Consider the following 17733-nt stretch of genomic DNA (forward strand, 5'->3'; position numbering starts at 1 on the left):
GTTCAAATCCTGCACGAGCCCGAGTTTATTGAACTTGACTTGTCTAAAACTGCCTGATTAATTTTTTCAAAAAGCACCTTGGTGAAACGAGGTTGGGCTGTCTGGAGTACGGACAAGGCAGAAAACAGGGAAGTGAAATGGTTGGATGTAGTGTCGAACAGGTTGACGTGAGCTGTGCGGTGTTTGGGGAATGTCAGCAATGAAGGTAGATTGGAAAATTGGGACAGCTCTCCTCGGAGAACCGAAGTTTTCCAAGTCATGAGGGACCTAGAAACAGGAAATAATGTTGTAAAAATGCTCCCACACCTGAAAGGTCCACAACGATGCGGCAGAATTTTAAGGTCACCAGGAAAAAAAGTAAAAGTGACAGGAGGAAGAACGTTTTCGTACAGGGAGTGGTTAGTGTCAGTAAGTCCCTGTCGGACATTGACAAAGAGGAAGATTCAATGGACACTAAAGGGAATTCGGTGATCACGTTCAGATGTGCACATTTACGCTGAGAAGGCGAGAGAATGAAACAAATAGAGACACACGCTGACTTGAGTATAGAACCAGCAGAGTGAAGGTGGGCCGCATGGCCTCCGTCTGCGCTGTGACACATGCTGTGATTCAGCGTGAAATCACAGTTCGACCAACAGAATGTGGGAATTTACTGGAAACGTTTCTATTTACAAAGACTCCGTACGTCTGCGAAACAGCATATTACACGACAGCAGCGGAGGTCTTTGACATCAGTCTCGAACGTGCATGCCGCGTGCCAGATAAAAACCTGAAGTGCTCTGAGGGCCGCACACATCAATTTGGCAGCCGAGTGGCGCAGCGGGAGCGTGCTGGGCCCATAACCCAGAGGTTGATGGATCGAAGCCATCCTCTGCTTATTGCTCAATGTCGGGCTGCTTTCCTTTGCATCGACTTAACCGAATGGACTCGCCAAATCCACCCCATTCAAGGGGCGTGGTTTCAGAAGTCTCAGTGGCATTCTGTTCTTCGGCGGTTTTCTCTGAACTGAATCGCAAAACCAGTTCTCTGTGATGCCAATCAGCTGGTCAAGTTGAAACAAATGTCTTGCATTTTCGTCCATTCCCTGCAGTAACTCGCTCCCCTGGTTCAGACGTGAATGACAAGCATGTCAAAAACCTCATCACGACTCAGACACAGTTCCCCCACTATTAGGACGGATACCACCGATTGTGAGTAACCTCAGAGAGAGAGAGAGGGACACAGGCAGTCGCCGTGGACTCGATGGGCTGAACGGCTTGTGTCTGCGCGAGAATGGTGCTACGTGTTTTTGTCGTCCCATTGCCTGTCTCTGGGACAGAGAGGATGCGGGAGCAAAACTGGTTCATTTTTAACCGTCCCTTCCGCGTTGGACTGCCTGCAGTCCCTCAGATCAGTGCCGTGGGGATGACTCTCAGTGAGTGAAGGTTTCACTCGGATTCTCTTCATCTGCGACACTTGGGGCTCAGATGTTAACTGCTGCGCGGTAGCAACAAAGAAAGCAATGCCCTCTTTGCAATAGACTTTCCCTAAGATTGCTGCGTGAAGACGATTTCTGAACACCAAGAAGGCTGCACAATAATGTCAATTTACCTGGGCGAAGAGTCCTCGGTGTCCATTTCTTTCTGTCCTACCAGCACAGCATCTTTCTATCTCTCCGATAACAGACCTTTGGAGAAAGTTCACAATCAAAGTTGTTCATGTTCTCCGCATTAATGCAACTGACACCTCGCACCCCAAGGGTTTCAGAGAGAGAGAGTGCAGAAGAGCGAATGGACTCTACCCGCACCCCACCCTACACCCCGCCCCACCCGCCAGAACAACGTGCAAGTAGAAATAAACTGGTTTAATTATCTACCAGTGGAGATAGTCCAGTTCCTGGGGATGAGACAAACATCATTGCCCCGGGGACAGAATGACAAGCAGAAGTTCTGGAAACGCTTTGCTGCTTGCAATTCTTGGAGCAATGTGGAATGTACTTCACACTGAGCAAGTTTCAGCTGGCTCAGAGTCTCCAATGTACATTGCTGTGTTTGCCGCCAGCACAGGGAGAGAACAATAGGAAGGACGTAGGAGTGAATAATGATCCGCGTGAGAGGGCGAATAACTGTTCATGGAGACTGTTAGTGGCTAACAATACGTAGTGCGTCATAGCAGACGAGGTGATAACAAGGAGTCGTTTGTCTGATAGGGGTCAAGGACATGGGGGAGTTCAGGCCCTAAAGTTTTGGAACTCGATATTGAAGACCAGAGGGCTGTAAGGTCTCCAAGTGGAAAATGAGGTGTTGTTCTTTCATCTGGAGCTAGAACACTGCTGCAAGCCTGAGACAGAGATGTTGGCCAGGGAACAGGATGATGTGTTAAAGTGGCAGGCAACCGCAAGGTCAGGGCCTTTTTCCTGCGGGCAGAACCGGGATGTTCTGCGAAGCAGTCACCCAGTTTATGCTTCATGCTACATTGGGGAAACGACACTGCGAGCAGCGAATGCAGTGGACTAGGTTGTGGCAAAAGTGCTGCTTCACCTGGCAGGTATGTTTGAGCCCTTGGATATTCAGGAGGGAGCAGGTAAATGGGCAGGTGTTACACATTCGGCGGTTGCAGGCGAAAGCGACTTGGCACTATGGGAGGTGGGTGTGGAGTGTTGCGAGTGAAGGAAGAGTGGACCCGAAGTGTAACCCCTGGCACAACGGGTGCGTGTTGGGACCATAGCCCATTCTCTCCTATTAACTCAATGTCGTCTTTAGCAGCTTTCCCGTATAACAGCGCTCTGTTCTGCACCTCGCCTTCTCATCTGCTTCCGAAAAAAGCTTGGACATAAATATTTCACAGTGATATACTAGCCCAATGTGCACTGTCGAGTTGATACACTCGTGGAGACCTGCATGGTCTTCTCCAGATCTCTGTATCCTTGTCACTGACCGCACGGGTGTCAAAGAAGAGATTCAAAACAAAATGGTTGAATTATCTGCCAGTGGAGAGAGCCCGGTTCCTGGGGACGTGACAAACAGCAGCAGGGAGACTGAATGAGAAGCAGCTGTTCGAGAAACTCTTTGCCGCTAGCAATTAATCTTCCTCGTTGTCCTGAAGCCGGCAAAAGGTTTGAATTCCCGATCTGCGGGAATGAGAATCTTTTCACTGTCTCGCATCAATAAATATCTCTGAGAACATCGGAGTCAAGTCACAGTGCTGTCAAATGAAGGGGAAATTGAAATAGCCCCACACGCTGCTCATGGGCACATTTCACTTTCTCCAACTCACCGGCTCAACCACTTGGGCTCCTGGGAGTGGAAAGGAAACAATCACCAAAACCCAGTCTTAGTTTTGTGAATCTTCAGAAAATAAGCAAACTTTCAGCCCTTCGGATTTTCTATCCTGGGCTGACAGGGATGGGTTTTGTCACTCTTTTGTAGGACATTGCAAGTGGAAGCTTTGTAGAAACGCACCACAATGCAATCTGATTCATCCGGATCTGGATGTTTTCGGTGTTTGAATGCGTGTGTTGAGCTCCAGAACTTTGGTGTTCACAGTTTATAATACTAATCTTCCCAGTCCCCTGTATCACTTGTCGAAAATGTTTAATTTGCGTCTTATAATCCTTTCACTGTCTGCTAATGAGTGTTTTACCTAAGTTATCTTGACCTTGCATACCTCAAGCCTCAAGCTAATTTCACGAGAAACCTTCTCCAGTTCAAAAGCCAACTGTCAATAATGGCTGTTTCTTGTCACGTATCCAATTTCAGATCGATATTGTTAATGTCCCTTTTATTCCTTCAGATCCAGGTTTCGCTCACAGGGCATGAACAGAACTGTCACCAAATACATTTACCAATCTTCCTTCATCCTTTCGATTGTATTAGCATCATGAACACTTCTCATCAAAATAACTCGAGAGACTTTCATCACCATTTTCTGTGAACAGTTCTATATTAGCTTTGCTGAATGAACCCCAAATTTCTTGAAGTGGCTCCTTATTTTCGGCCCTGATTATTCATCTCTCTACGCACGGAAATGGATCCTTCCCATCCGCTCTGTCCCTCATCAATGTGTGTAGTTCAATTCGATCTCCCATCAGCCTCCTCTGTCCTGATCAAATCCAGGGGAACAGGATACGTTGGGGCGATGGCGCGGACAGGACAAGTCCAGTACTCACCTTTCCTGTTAGAGCAATTCCATGAGAAATTTTAGATCATAACTTAGGACGTGTAGTTGTGGCCGAATACTTAAGGTGCTGGCGTAGAGATCCTTTGGGGCTCCCCCGCCCAGGGTGGAAACCTGCTGGCTATGCTTTCTTCGCTGGCGATTTTAAATGACTTCCTGTTGGTTGCATTATCGCTCAAACTTCACAAAACCCGTCTCAATAAAGTCGCGTTTTCTCATGTCTGGGAATTTATTACCATGCAGGAAACTCGAGTTCTCAACAAACAACGTACCAGACTCAAAACGTCAGCTCTGTTTACCTTTCCACAGATGATGCACGACCTGTTGGCTTTCTGCAGTATTCTCTGTGTTTATTAGGCACAAGTGCTGCTTTTCATTCAAGAACTTCAATTCCTGTCCTCTGGTAACTGACTCTGGTCAGTGGCAATTGGTTCTTCTGGTCATTAATCTGCCCATTCCCACCGCTTCTTCTCCCATCATTACCAACAGCCCCAGGAAATCTCCAGTTAACCTTCTTTCCTCCAAAGCGAACATTCCCAACCTTGGGAATGTCTCCCCACAATGGAAATTTCTCATCCCTGGAAAAGAAGCACAGCGTACACTTGGGAAGAGATTTTGGCAATATATTGTCAGTTAGGAAATGGAAAAATGTTCATGAAGCAAAACAGAAATCCCAGTCTCCAGCTTTGTGAACCTTTAGAAACTCTTTGGGAAGTGGATTTAGATGAGAATGAAAGATGAACCGTCCGACTGAGCAGAGACAGTCCAGACACCGTCCCCTTGTTGAAGAGGCCGGGAGATTGACTCTGATGTTCTCGGGACATGAACTGATCTGAGACATTGAAAGAATTGTCGTTCGTGCACATCAGGAATTCAAACCCCTTCTCGCCTCCGAGCCCATAAGAGAACTCGGGAACAGGCAAAACACTGAAAGGCTCGAAGGGCGACGGTCCCGGAGGAAGAAAGCTAATTCCTCGTGACATGGATATGTCTGCAGAGGGTGGGATCAGACTGTCCCCGGTGTCTCCACAATGAATGTCCCAGGCATTATTAAGGAAAAGTAAAAGTGATAGACGACAATTGTAATTCTAGGCGGGGTGGCTGAATTATGTATTTACTAACAGTCACCCCTAAATCATGGTGCAGCGAAACAGCTTGCAGCGCCTGTCTCTGTGGCGCAATGGGTCAGCACGTTCGTCTGTTAACGGAAGAGTTGGTGGTTCGAACCCACCCAGGGACACTTAGTGCGCTGTTCTTCCTTGACTTTGAATCTGCGTGCTTTTAAATGGGGTCAGGAAAATGTTCCCCAAACGAAAACCTTTCCACAAAGGGGTTTCTGAATTGAATTAATGCCTGACGTAAGGGACTGCGAATGCGGAGAAGCCGAGACAAAAAGAGAAACTCGGCAGGTTTGACAGCACCTGTCGGAGAAAACGGAATTCTTAAATGCTGTGTCTGATTCTCTTTCCATAGATGTTGCCTGACCTTCTCCGTTCCTCCTGCAATTTTCCATATTTGTTTTTAACTAAAAGTTCATTTCGTATTTAGGGATGAAACACCTAGACTCGCCGTGTGCAGATATTTAACCCTTTCGAATCACCGTGAAGCGAATGGATTCAAAAAAACTCTGCGATGATTCACTCTTTCTCAGCTCCGCAGGCAGACAGACCTGGGAAGTGAAGCTGTCAGTGTGGTTCTGTATTCGTGGGCTGAGTGGTTAATGCGATGGACTTGAAACCCATTGCGGTTTCCCCACGCAGGTGTGACCCCTGACGACTACAAAATGAGAAATGTCATCGAAAAGAAAGGGAGCTTGCTCCCCGGCTTCTTCTTTAAGATTCACGTCAGTGGAGTGGGAAAACTATTTCACTCACATTGGGACTATGAGCCAAGGATTTTCACACAGCCGAATACAACATTGTCTGAGTATATCTCTGGACATATTTGTAAAAGTCAGTGATTCTGCATCTCACTCTAACCGTATTGCGCTCCCATCTCTGTGTTAATGTCTGTTTTTCTGTGTTGATGTGACTATCTCTGCAAGCAATAGGACACAGATTACATCGGAGAGAAGTGTGAGTGTATCTGTCTGTGTATGAATGACAAATTCTGTCGGCAGTGGCACACATTGTCCCGGACGTGTGTGTCGGAAAGTTTCTTTATATCTGTCTGTGAATCTGATTTTGTGCCTGTGCGTGTTGGTGTATGCCCAGTTCTGCCTGCAATGGGACAAACTTTGATTCAGCACGTTTATAATGCATTCTTTCAAAGTCAGAGTTTCTCTCTCTCTCTGAGAAGTACAGTAACACAATGCCGCCTTCTGCTGGCCTACCCATGTGACATCACAAGCGCCACATTTCCCTGTTCCACTGCATCTGTTTCCTGGTCCTCTGCGGCGTTGGAGGGGGTTGGAGCTCCATCAGAATTTTATTGAGAACAGCAGGAACAGCATACAGCTGCCTGAGTCAGGTGTGAACTCAGAAGGTGGGATAACTGAATGAATCCTTTCCAGAAAAGCAGCAGGTAACAGCTTCTTACCTGTGTGTTTTCGTTGGGGTTTCAGAAGGTTTTTTTTTGAATGGACAAACCGTTTCCCACACACAGAGAGGGGAATGGCCTCTCCCCAGTGTGAACGTACTCATGTATCAGCATTTCATGTTTGTGTTTAAAGCTTTTCTCTCAATGTGAGCATTTGAAAGGTCTCTCAGTGTTCATCAGCAGAGAATGCCTTGTTACAGTCAAAGCAGGGGAATGGCCTCTCCCCAGTGTGATCTCACTGGTGAGTCAGCAGGTAGAATGTGTCACTGAATCTTTCCCACACTTAAGGCAGATGAATGGCCTCTCCCTACTGAGTGCATTCTTGTTTCTCAAGGACGGGTGACTGATTGAATCCCTTCCCACAAACAGTAAATGAATGACTTATCTCCAGCGTGACTGCATCAATGAATTTTCAGCATGTAGAGACATTTGTATCCCTCCCACAGTTTGCACATTTCCATGGTTTCTGTGGTGTAGATCATGTCTCTCCATATTGGATGATCAGCTGACTCCTCACCCAGACACAGGACAGGTTTGGTAGACTTATAGAATCCCTACAGTCCACAAGTCCACACCAACCCTCTGGGGATAAAGACATCCAAACCTATTCTCCAACCCCATTACTGAACATTTACCCTTGACTAATGCACCTAACCTACACATCCCTGAACACTGTGGGCAATTTTATATGGCCAATTGACCTAACCTGCCCATCTTTGAATTGGGAGAGGAAACCGGAGTACCCAGATGGAGCTGACGCAGACCCCGGGAGAATGTGCAAACTCCACAGAGACAGTCGCCTGAGGCTGGGATTGAGCCACGGTGGTGATACAATCTCTCCCTGCTGTGAATGGTGGGATGCTATTCAATCTGTGGAAATGGTGCAAGACTTGTCCATTTGTCACTGGGTACACTGATGTTTGCAAACTTTTACCACAGATAAACATTGACAATCCAATGGTTTTCAAATCCTGATTAATTGACTCACTTTAAGATCCTGATAAGGTATTTGCTTGGAATTCTCGCTGATAAATGTGCCCCTGTGATTCTCTGTAAAACAAACTTAAATCAGGAAAAATTAGAGATTGAGAAATCGTACTGTTTAAGATACTAAAAGGAGTTAAGAATCATAAAAACCTTATAGTGTGGAAGCAGGCCGTTTGAATCCACACCCGTCCTCTGAAGAGCATCCCACATAGATCCGTCCCATATCCCTGCATTCCCCACGTTTTACCTATCCAGCCTGCACATCCCTGCACATTATGGGCAATTTAGCATGGCCAACCCACCTAATCCAGATATCATTGAATTTTGGGAGGAAACAGGAGCACCGAGAGGAAACTACACAGATATATGAAGAAATTACTTACTCCACGCAATCACCCGAATCTGGTATCAAACCCAGGTCCCCAGAGCTGGGAGGCAGCAGTGCTAACCATTGGGTCACCATGGAGTTCTTTGAATCCAGCAATTTGTGTGAAAGTCACTCAAATACTGACCGTGAAACATTACTGGATTGTTGTGAAAAACTCAACTAGCTGAGAAATGTCCTTCAGGGGAAGGGCGTGTTCTGGCCCTCCACAAGACTCAGCCCTCAATGAGAGTAAAGATAGTGAGAATAATGGGATACTTACAGACAGTTTCCTCCATCTCCATCACAGGAATAACTGACAGATCCTCACTTCAAGAAGATCAAGACCAGAGTGGATGAAGAATCATCACCTATAAACTCCGCTATCAGACACACACTGTCCTCCTGGAGATACACGGTTTTGTTTCTTTAGAGAGAGGGAGAGAAGAGAGAGAGAATTGCCGCTTACTGACCTACAAGAACCAGCCGCTCCGAACCTCTCCTTCTCAGTGCAGGAGAGAAAAACGTTCCTCCTGGTTTGAGATTGCTGTGGGGAAATTCTTCAACTCTAACCCCGTGTAAAAGAATTTCCCAGAGTTCAGTACTAACTCGAATACAAACACTTCGCAGCAGGTTGTTCCTAAATCCATCCAATCCCTCCCTCCAGCTCTGTCTCTCACTTTTCAACTCCACCAGCTCAGACACCCGCACTGCGCATGCTCCATAAACAACTTGGCGCTGCCTTTTGTTCACTCTGATTGGCCTGGAGCCCCGCAAATTCCAGAATGTCGTCCTGAGCTGCCCCACTTTCTATTGGGCAGGAAATGCGGTCAGTCACACAAGAGCTGAAGCATAAAAGAGATATGTGTTCATCTCTGAGTCGGCTTGTGTTTATTGTCCATCCCTCGTTGTCTGGAGGGCGGTGAGGAGTCAACCACAATGGAGTCACATGTAAGTCTAACCGGAGAAAGGTGAGCCCAATGGTATCTTACAATAACTGACAGTCCAGATTTTTAATAACGTAACGGAACACCTCTATTTGGCCTGGTGAGATTTGAACACCTCCCACAGAACATTAACCAGGGTGAGCTAGGACTAGACCAGTTACATTGAGACAAAACCACTGTCTCCTGAGTCAAGAATTTCCAGCTTTGGTCAACAAGAGGACACAATGTTTCAGGGAAATCTATTCAGAATTTCCAACATGAACTGACAGGAATAACTGCTGTAAAACTCCCTCACAGGATTTTAGGGAGAAGATTTACATATGAAAAGAAGAATCATAACCCATAAGTCCGTGTGTGAGTAAGAATAATATTTATTGTTACGTCATGGAGATCAAACCCTGTTAATTAAACTAACCGCCCAGAAAAGCTCATCTTGCCTCTTAATCTGTTAAAATGTGAGTGACAGAATTCCTAAATTGCACTATTTAAAGAAAATATTTTTCTAACTAATAGTGAACACTAAACAAAACTTATTCACAAATCCAACACCCCTTTCTTAAACTACTTACTATCTGACCCCAACTCGACACAACTTAATATGCTATTCTAATAACGTATTTATTAATCGTTACTTTAACTTAATCTCAAGTCCACACAGTCTCCTCTTCATTGATGTTTTCACTTTTCTAACTGCTGGTCTTCCTGGGTGCTCTTCTTTTTACTGTGTGTTTCACGTGAAAAGGTACCTTTGATGGAGAGTGTTTTCGATTTCTCTGAGAGCAAAGTATTAGATCGGCAGTTGCTTCCCACTAACTTTCAAAATGCCGGGTTTATATCCCCCATAGGACACATTAAATTCTTATTTGATTGATTTCCAGGGATCAAAACCATAGAATTCGAATCTCATTGTCTTCTGGTATCCTGGGCATAGATTAAATTAATTAAATTTGAATTGTTGTCAAAACATCAAACAGAACACAGGTATCCATTTAACAACCAATTGCTACATTTGAAACAGCCCGACCTTTTGCTAGTAGCTGTGGCTGTACTTTAACTTGAGAAAAACACTCTCTATCGAAAACTGACAATACATGCTCTGGACTTCGTAACATTGCATTGATCATTTGCCCTGGATTAACACGAAGACTCCAACACCATGATGAAACCATGTAAACGTGGTGACTATGGGAAGAGATTGTAGTTCCCCTGTCTAGCTGGAAATTGATTGATAGAGTCACACTGGAAATAAGCTTTTGCCTGCTCTACATATGGAAAGAGATTCACAGTGTATTCCAGCTTCCAGAAAAATGTGCTTATCACACTGAGGAGATACCGTTTAGCTGAACCTCCTGTGGAAAGTATTTCACACAGTCAGTCAACCTCACTGTGCACCAACGAGTTCACACTGGGGACAAGCTGTTTTTGTGCCCTGTATATGGGAAGGAATTTGCACGGACATCAAACTTGTTGCGACATCAGTGAGTTCACACTGGAGATATATTATTTACTTGCTCAGAGTTTGCAAAGGGATTCGGATAGTCCCACAACCCGCTGATACATCAACACATTCATTCTGGTGAGAGTGTGTGAAAGAATTCACTTCTGCCGACACATCAATGAGTTCACTCTAGGGAGAGATCATTCACTTGCTCCGAGTGTAATACAAACTGCATTCAGTTTTCTCAGCTCTTCAGTGCAGTTACAACATTGGTATCTACCCAACAATCTGGAAATTTACCAGATTGCCTGTGCACAAGTAGCAGTACACATCCAACTCAGGATTAATCGTCCTATCAGTATACTCCCGATTATCGATAATGCTATGTAACATATCGAATAACATCCTCTCAGCTGTGAGCTGCTGAGTGACCAGCTTGGGGACCACCAGGCTCACTCAGGTACTGACCACATTCTAGCCTTGGTTAAAACATGGACAAAAAAGCTTAATCCTTGAGGTGAGATGAGATTGGCAGCCCTTTACCTCAAGGCTACATTCGACCCAGTGTGGCATCAAGGTGCTTTGATGAGATTCCAGGATGCAATTTACTACTGCGTACGTTATTCTCTATATAAATCACAACGATCCTCTTGATTAGGTTCCAGTCTGTAATTCATTCCCGAGTATGTTATTCTATATACAAACTATCCCGAACCCCTCAATTACATTATAGCCTGTATTACACACTCAGTTTTCTGTTATACTGGATGTAATCATCCTGATTCCCTCGATCAAATTTCCGTCTGGAGCTCACTTCTGATTGTGTTATTCTGTCAGTTAACAAACCCTATCTCTTGATTAGATTCCAGTCTATAAAACCCTTCCTTGAATTTGGCTACCTTTCAGAAAATTCCGTGTTTATTAATTTTGAACTTTTTTTCAGCGACCAATCTATAATCACTCTGTCTGATGTAAAATCACGGTCTTCCATGGCATATAATTTACCCAACATGGCATGCGATTGTTATCGCACCCCATTCTTAATGCAGGAGTCCCACGAGCACGCGCAATGCGTGCTTACAGGCACATGGGCTGGAGTTGGGAACATGCGCACTGATGGTCCGTAAGCCTGAAGGGAGAATGATGCCAATTTCGGTCCAACACTGACAGTGATGGTTTCGAGAAACTCCTCTCACAGATTAGATTAGATTACCTACAGTGTGGAAACAGGCTATAAGGCCCAACACCAACCCTCCAAAGAGAACCCACACAGACCCATTCCCCTACATTTACCTCTGCCTAATCCACCTAACGCTATGGACAATTTAGCATGGCCAATTCACCTAACCTGCACAGTTTTGGAATGTGAGAGGAAACCCACGCAGACACGGGGAGAATGTGCAAACTCCACACAGACAGTTACCTGAGGCGGGAACCACCGCCCGAGCCACCGCGCAGCCTTAACGAGCGGGGGGCATTTCCAGGCTTTTCCTCGAGTAATGTTTGAATGTTTGACTGGAGTTATGTGGTGAGTCTTTCTGACCTCTGTGTCATTCACGTGATAATTTTGGTGGTTTGTAGTTTGCTGCGACTGTTAAGCTGCACTCCTCAATCTTACTCATACATGGGACCTGAACGTCTTTCGCATCTATTTGCTATAACTAATTGTGCTGTTCTGAGATCCAGACTTCAGACCCCTGGAGTTGGATTCTAGAGTGTGGTGCTGGAAAAGCTCAGCAGGTCAGGCAGCATCCGAGGAGCAGGACAATCGATGTTTCGGGCAAAAGCCCTTCATCAGGAAACCCTGGGGTTCGATGTCAGTTTGAATGAGAATGTTGGGCATTTACTGAGCTCCCTGAGTTCAGAGGTTTAGAGCCGGAGAAGATGATAGAGATAGCGAGGGACAAGACTATGGGCAAAGACTGACATTTTATAATGGATCTGCTGCATCACCAGGAACCTGTGTGCATCAGCAGGCATAGCAATCATAGATTAAACGAACTTAGTGTGAGGAAGGAGAGAAGCAGCCGTGACCTGGAACGAAAGGAGGTCACTGGACCTGAAATGTTGACTGTACTGTCTGCCCATTGATGCTACCAGACCTACTGAGGTTCTCCAGCAATTTTTGTTTTTGTTTCTGTTTCAGATTTCCAGCATCCACAGGTATTTGTTTCTTATTCAGCAGTTTGGATGATCTCAGATTTATGGAGAGTAGAATGTTTCAGGCCTTCAGGTGTGTGACAGAAGAATCAAAATCAAGAGGTGACAAAGGCATAGCGTAATTTTCAGAAGCAGATAAAATGAGGTGGGGCAGGGTCAGAAATTATTCCTGAGATTTGAAGAGGTGGTCCCAATGAAAGTGTGGGCATGCAGCTGGTAACTCATCTGAGAGGTAAAGCATTTACCAAGCTTTCAAGCGGCTACTTCAGCCTCACACATTTGGCATGAGGATAGATGGAAGTGGTGCTGGAGAGTGCTGTTTGCAGCGTGATTTGGACACAATGGATTTGAACTTCTCATTATTTAATTGTGCAAGAGTTTCAAGTATCTAGAATTGGGTGTTGGGCAGGTGAAGGCAGTGCGAACCTCAGAGAGAAACTTGAGGACAATGATTTTCACATTTTCACTTTACTTGTTTTATTTCCAGCCAAGTTGACTCTCTCTGTCTGATAGTTGACAGGCTGGGGAGATTATGGGTTGGGCCTTGATCGACTGAATTTTTTTTAGATTAGATTAGATTACTTACAGTGTGGAAACAGGCCCTTCCGCCCAACAAGTCCACACCGATCCGCCGCAGCGCAACCCACCCATTCCCCTACATTTCTCCCTTTACTTAACACTACGGGCAATTTAACATGGCCAGTTCACCTGGCCTGCACATCTTTGTGACTGTGGGAGGAAACCGGAGGAAACCCACGCAGGCACGGGGAGAATGTGCAAACTCCGCACAGTCAGTCGCTGAGTTGGGAATTGAACAGGTCTCTGGCGCTGTGAGGCAGCAGTGCTAACCACTGTGCCACCATACCACCCACCGTGTTCGGGAAGGTGTAAAAGGCCGGGGCGGGGTGATGGTGTGGGGGGTGGGGATGCGGTTGGGCGGGTGGGATAGTGGGCGGGGGCTGTCAAAGCTTCAATAGAAATCTAGCAGAACTGAGAACAGACAACACCTAGCTCTGTGGGAACGGGAGACCAACAGAGGACAGATAAATCAGGACCTGGAATCCAAACTGACATCAGACTACCATGTTATCAGTGCTTTGATTTGCATTGCCAACCCTCTACCTTTACCAAAGGTTTGATTTGATTTGAATGTCCGTACCCTCAATATTCAGGATCTAATCCTTGTCATCCTAAAACCACGTCTCTGTACTGACCCTCTGTACACACTTATTTTCTTCAGTCAATTCGTTCACTTTTCTTACAGTGCAGCAAATATTCAGACACAGTCTTTAGTTTCAATTTTTGTGATCTTTTCAATCCAGCTTTGATTGGTAGTACATTTATTCCCTTGTCCCTTTGTTCTCCGACATTCACTTTTCACATTACTTCATTGCTCACCTGCCTTGATTTGGAATTGCCCTTAATGTCCAGGGATGTGCAGGTTAGATAGGTTAGCCATGGGAAATGCAGAGTTATCGGTTCATAGTAATAGAAGCAGGAGTCGGCTATTTGGCGTGTCGAGCCTGCTCCACCATTCATTCAGATGAAGGCTATTATATCCATCAACTCAGCTACTCCTACCTGCATTATTCATCCACCCTTAATTCCCCTCCATGCAATATCCTATCCAACTGTGTCTTGAATATAATTAATGACGCTGCCTCATCTGCTCCCTTGGGCAGAGAATTCCACAGTGTCACACGAATTACAGCATGGAAAGAGACCCTTCAGTCCAACTCATCCATGTTGACAAGTTATCCTAAACAGTCTAGTCCCATTTGCTAGCACTTGGCCCATATCCCGCTATACCGTTCCTATTCATGTACCCGTCCAGATGCCTTTTAGTGTTCGTAATTATACTAGCCTCCACGACTTCCTCAAGCAGCTAATTCCATGCCAGCAACATGCTCTGCATGAAAGAGTTGTCCATTGACTTCAGTGATTCGAAAGGGTAAAATATCTACACACGGCGAGTCTACGTGTTTCATCGCAAAAGATGAAAATGAACTTTCAGTTAAAAAACAAATCTCGAAAATTCAGGAGGAACGGAGAAGATCAGGCAACATCTATGGAAAGAGAATCAGACACAGCATTTCAGAATTCCGTTTTCTCTGACAGGTGCTGTCAAACCTGCCGAGCTTCTCTTTTTTGGCTCGGGTTCTCAGCATCCGCAGTCCCTTACGTTAGGAAATAATACAATTCAGAAAGCCCCTTTGCAGAGAAGGTTTCCGATTGGATATCATTTCCCTGACCCATTAAAGGGCACACAGCCGCGAAGCCAAGGAAGAGCAGCGAACTAAGCGTCCCTGGGTGGGTTCGAACCACAAACCTTTTGGTTAACAGCCGAACGCGCTGACCAATTGCGCCACAGAGACAGGCGATGTCAACGGCTGCGCCATCGCTTAGGGGAGGCTATTAGTGAATTCATAATTCAGCCTGCCCCGCCTAGAATTGCAATTGTCGTCTATCACTTTTACTTTTCCTTAATAATGCCTGGGACATTCATTGTGGAGACACCGGGGAGAGTCTGATCCCACCCTCTGCAGAAAGAGAGGGGGAGAAACAGAACAGACATGAACTGTTGATCTCCATTGTTACTCATAACGTAAAATCCTTGTAGTGCGATCACTTCCCTTAAGCATGAAAAGAGGATCCTAGTGACCTCGCAGTTTGTGGCGCAACTGTACCACGTCTGATTCCAGATCAGTAGGTTGCGTGCTCAAATCGCGTCCGGCTCACTAAAAATCTGCTTCTTACATTTCAAATCAAATAAGGATTACGTTCACTCCCGATATCTGTTGAGCCAAATCTTCGTTGCGGAAACTTGCGATCACACGGGAAGCTTTGCTGTCAGTTTGATTTGTGAACGCTGTGTCAGGGAAGTGGTGTGCCCAGTGTTTGGGTAAATGCTCAGCTCTCCCCAGTGTGAGAATGAAAACACAAGCTGTACATCACGGGATTTAAACACCCAGCTGCTTTGTTCAGTTGGTGACAGCGCGGTGTGAATAACATTGCACCGATATTTTTACAACATAATCTAGAGATTACCAGTTGTGTGTTTCAATCTATCAGGAGGTCCCAGCTCCTCCTGTCATAGCAGAGTGACAGCGAGTTCAGATAGAAATGTTTACCACCAACAACAAATTCTTTTCTCTCACTGGACACTGTTAAAATTATCTTTATTCAACAGAAGGAGCGGAAACTACAGTCTGACGGCCCCTCTCCACATTAACGGTGAGCCTGAATTGTATAAACGGTGTCAGTAAAATCCAGTGGCCGACACTGATTTGGTTCAATCGTTTTTTTTTTGCCAAGCATAATTCACCGAGAGGATGCTGCTGTGTGAGACAGCGTGGGGAATTACTGCAGGGCCTCCTGCGCATGGGACACACCGCAACTGATGAGTTTCACCTTCACCAGTTATATCTATCTCGGAGAAGAGAGGTTTGAAGATTCGGATCATAAGAGGCCGACAGAGAACAGGAGAAGAGCACTCAGACCTTCACAAGCTTGTCACCACAGCTGGGTCATCGTGGCCCGTGTATCAGTATGGGACAGTAATCTGTATCTACTGACTGGAAGCACAGCAAATTGGAGTGCTGGTGGGACTATCACACAGGAGGAAAACGGCTTCGACAGATCAACTGGAGTGGCTCCCAATGCGCAACTCCGCTCACCTCAACTGAACAACTGTAAACAAATTACTCAGTGATTCAAATGAATACTCGGTTTTGAATCTGCATTGTGGCCTGTACCTTCGAGAATGATGTCAAACACCTTCATTGCTGTGATGGAGTATCCTGTTGGGCAGAATATATCCGTTGTCAAATTTCCTACGTTCTGTTGGTCCCACTCCGGTTTCACTCAGAATCACAAAATGTGTGACAGCGCAGACTGAGGCCTGCAGCCCACCTTAGCTCTGCTGGTTCAACACAATATGTAAATAAGTGTCTTACTCTGTCGCCTTCTCCCTGTAAATCTGCACATTGTTACATTGAGTATGCCCACCGAATTCCCTTTTGTGTCCACTGAATCTGCCTCTTTGTCACTGTCTAGACAGGGATTTACTGACCCCACTCCCTGTGCGAGAAAACGGCCTTCCTAATGTCACTTTTACTTATTTTCCTGATGACTTTCAATCTGTGCCAAATCGTTCTCGAACCTTTCAGGCCTGGGGGCATTTTCACTGCATTATTTCCTCTGTCTAAAACCCTCATGATGTGGAAAACCTCAATCAGGCCAGCTTTCAGCCCTCTGTTCTCCAAAGAGAGCTGCCCCAAACTTTCCAATCTCCCTTCATTGCTGACATTCCTCAGGACGGCACCATTCACGTTAACCTGTTCAGTGCTGTCTGCAATCACTTCACTTCCCCGCTTCCTGAAGTATCACCCTCAGAGTTGAGCGTAATACAGGTGGAGGATTCATTCAGACTCGAATTGCGCGGGCGAAAAATCTGCAATACTTGTTTTCACTTTGAACATGTGTTTCCCTTCGTAGGGTTCACTGCAATTGGCAGCTTTTGCGCCGTCCCTAATTCAGGCAGTCCGATCTTATTTAAGAAGCGGCTTTTGAGAAAATTGATCGGGCAATTTTTGCTCTGGTCAATTTAAGAAATGATGGTTCGCCTGGGAGTGGAAACCGGGAACCCTCACACGTCTGCATTCGCGAGAAGACCCAAAACTAGAATCATATGCCAGACTAACGAGGCCACCAGCCATGGGTGCAGCCACCTCCTGAAGCAGCTGAGACTTGCTCAGTAAGAAATACATTGTACATTGCTCCCACAATTGCAAGCAGGGAAGAGTTTCAAGAACATCTGCTTCTCAATCTGTTCCCTGCTCCCAGGACGCTGCTGTTTGTCCGTTCTCCAGGCACCGGGCTCTCTCCACTGGTGGATAATTGAACCATTTTATTTCTCCTTGCAAGCTGTCCTGGTGGAAGAAGGAGCCCACACGCTCTTCTGCTCTCTCTCACTAGTTGTTGAGGCAGGATAAGTCAGTTACCAGAAATGCGTAGGAAATGGGGTACTTTGAGCTTGTTCCAAAGCTCCTGTTAACGGAGAGACTGAAAGATGCTGTGTTGTCGGGACCGAGAGAAATGGAAACCCTTCCCTCAGGTAAATTGGTATGAGTGCAATTTTGTGC

General features: G+C 45.7%; 1 protein-coding gene and 1 non-coding gene across 2 annotated transcripts in view; one reads left to right on the forward strand and one right to left on the reverse strand.

The window, feature by feature from the left end:
* Nucleotides 1-17733, forward strand: part of LOC132808533 (gastrula zinc finger protein XlCGF7.1-like) — a 218418-nt gene that overhangs the window by 45339 nt on the left and 155346 nt on the right. The window lies entirely within an intron of this gene.
* Nucleotides 14891-14964, reverse strand: trnan-guu (transfer RNA asparagine (anticodon GUU)). The gene has a single exon. It is a non-coding gene; the product is annotated as a tRNA-Asn (tRNA).

This window comes from Hemiscyllium ocellatum (genome assembly GCF_020745735.1).
Source record: "Hemiscyllium ocellatum isolate sHemOce1 chromosome 27 unlocalized genomic scaffold, sHemOce1.pat.X.cur. SUPER_27_unloc_7, whole genome shotgun sequence".
Lineage (NCBI taxonomy): Eukaryota > Metazoa > Chordata > Chondrichthyes > Orectolobiformes > Hemiscylliidae > Hemiscyllium > Hemiscyllium ocellatum.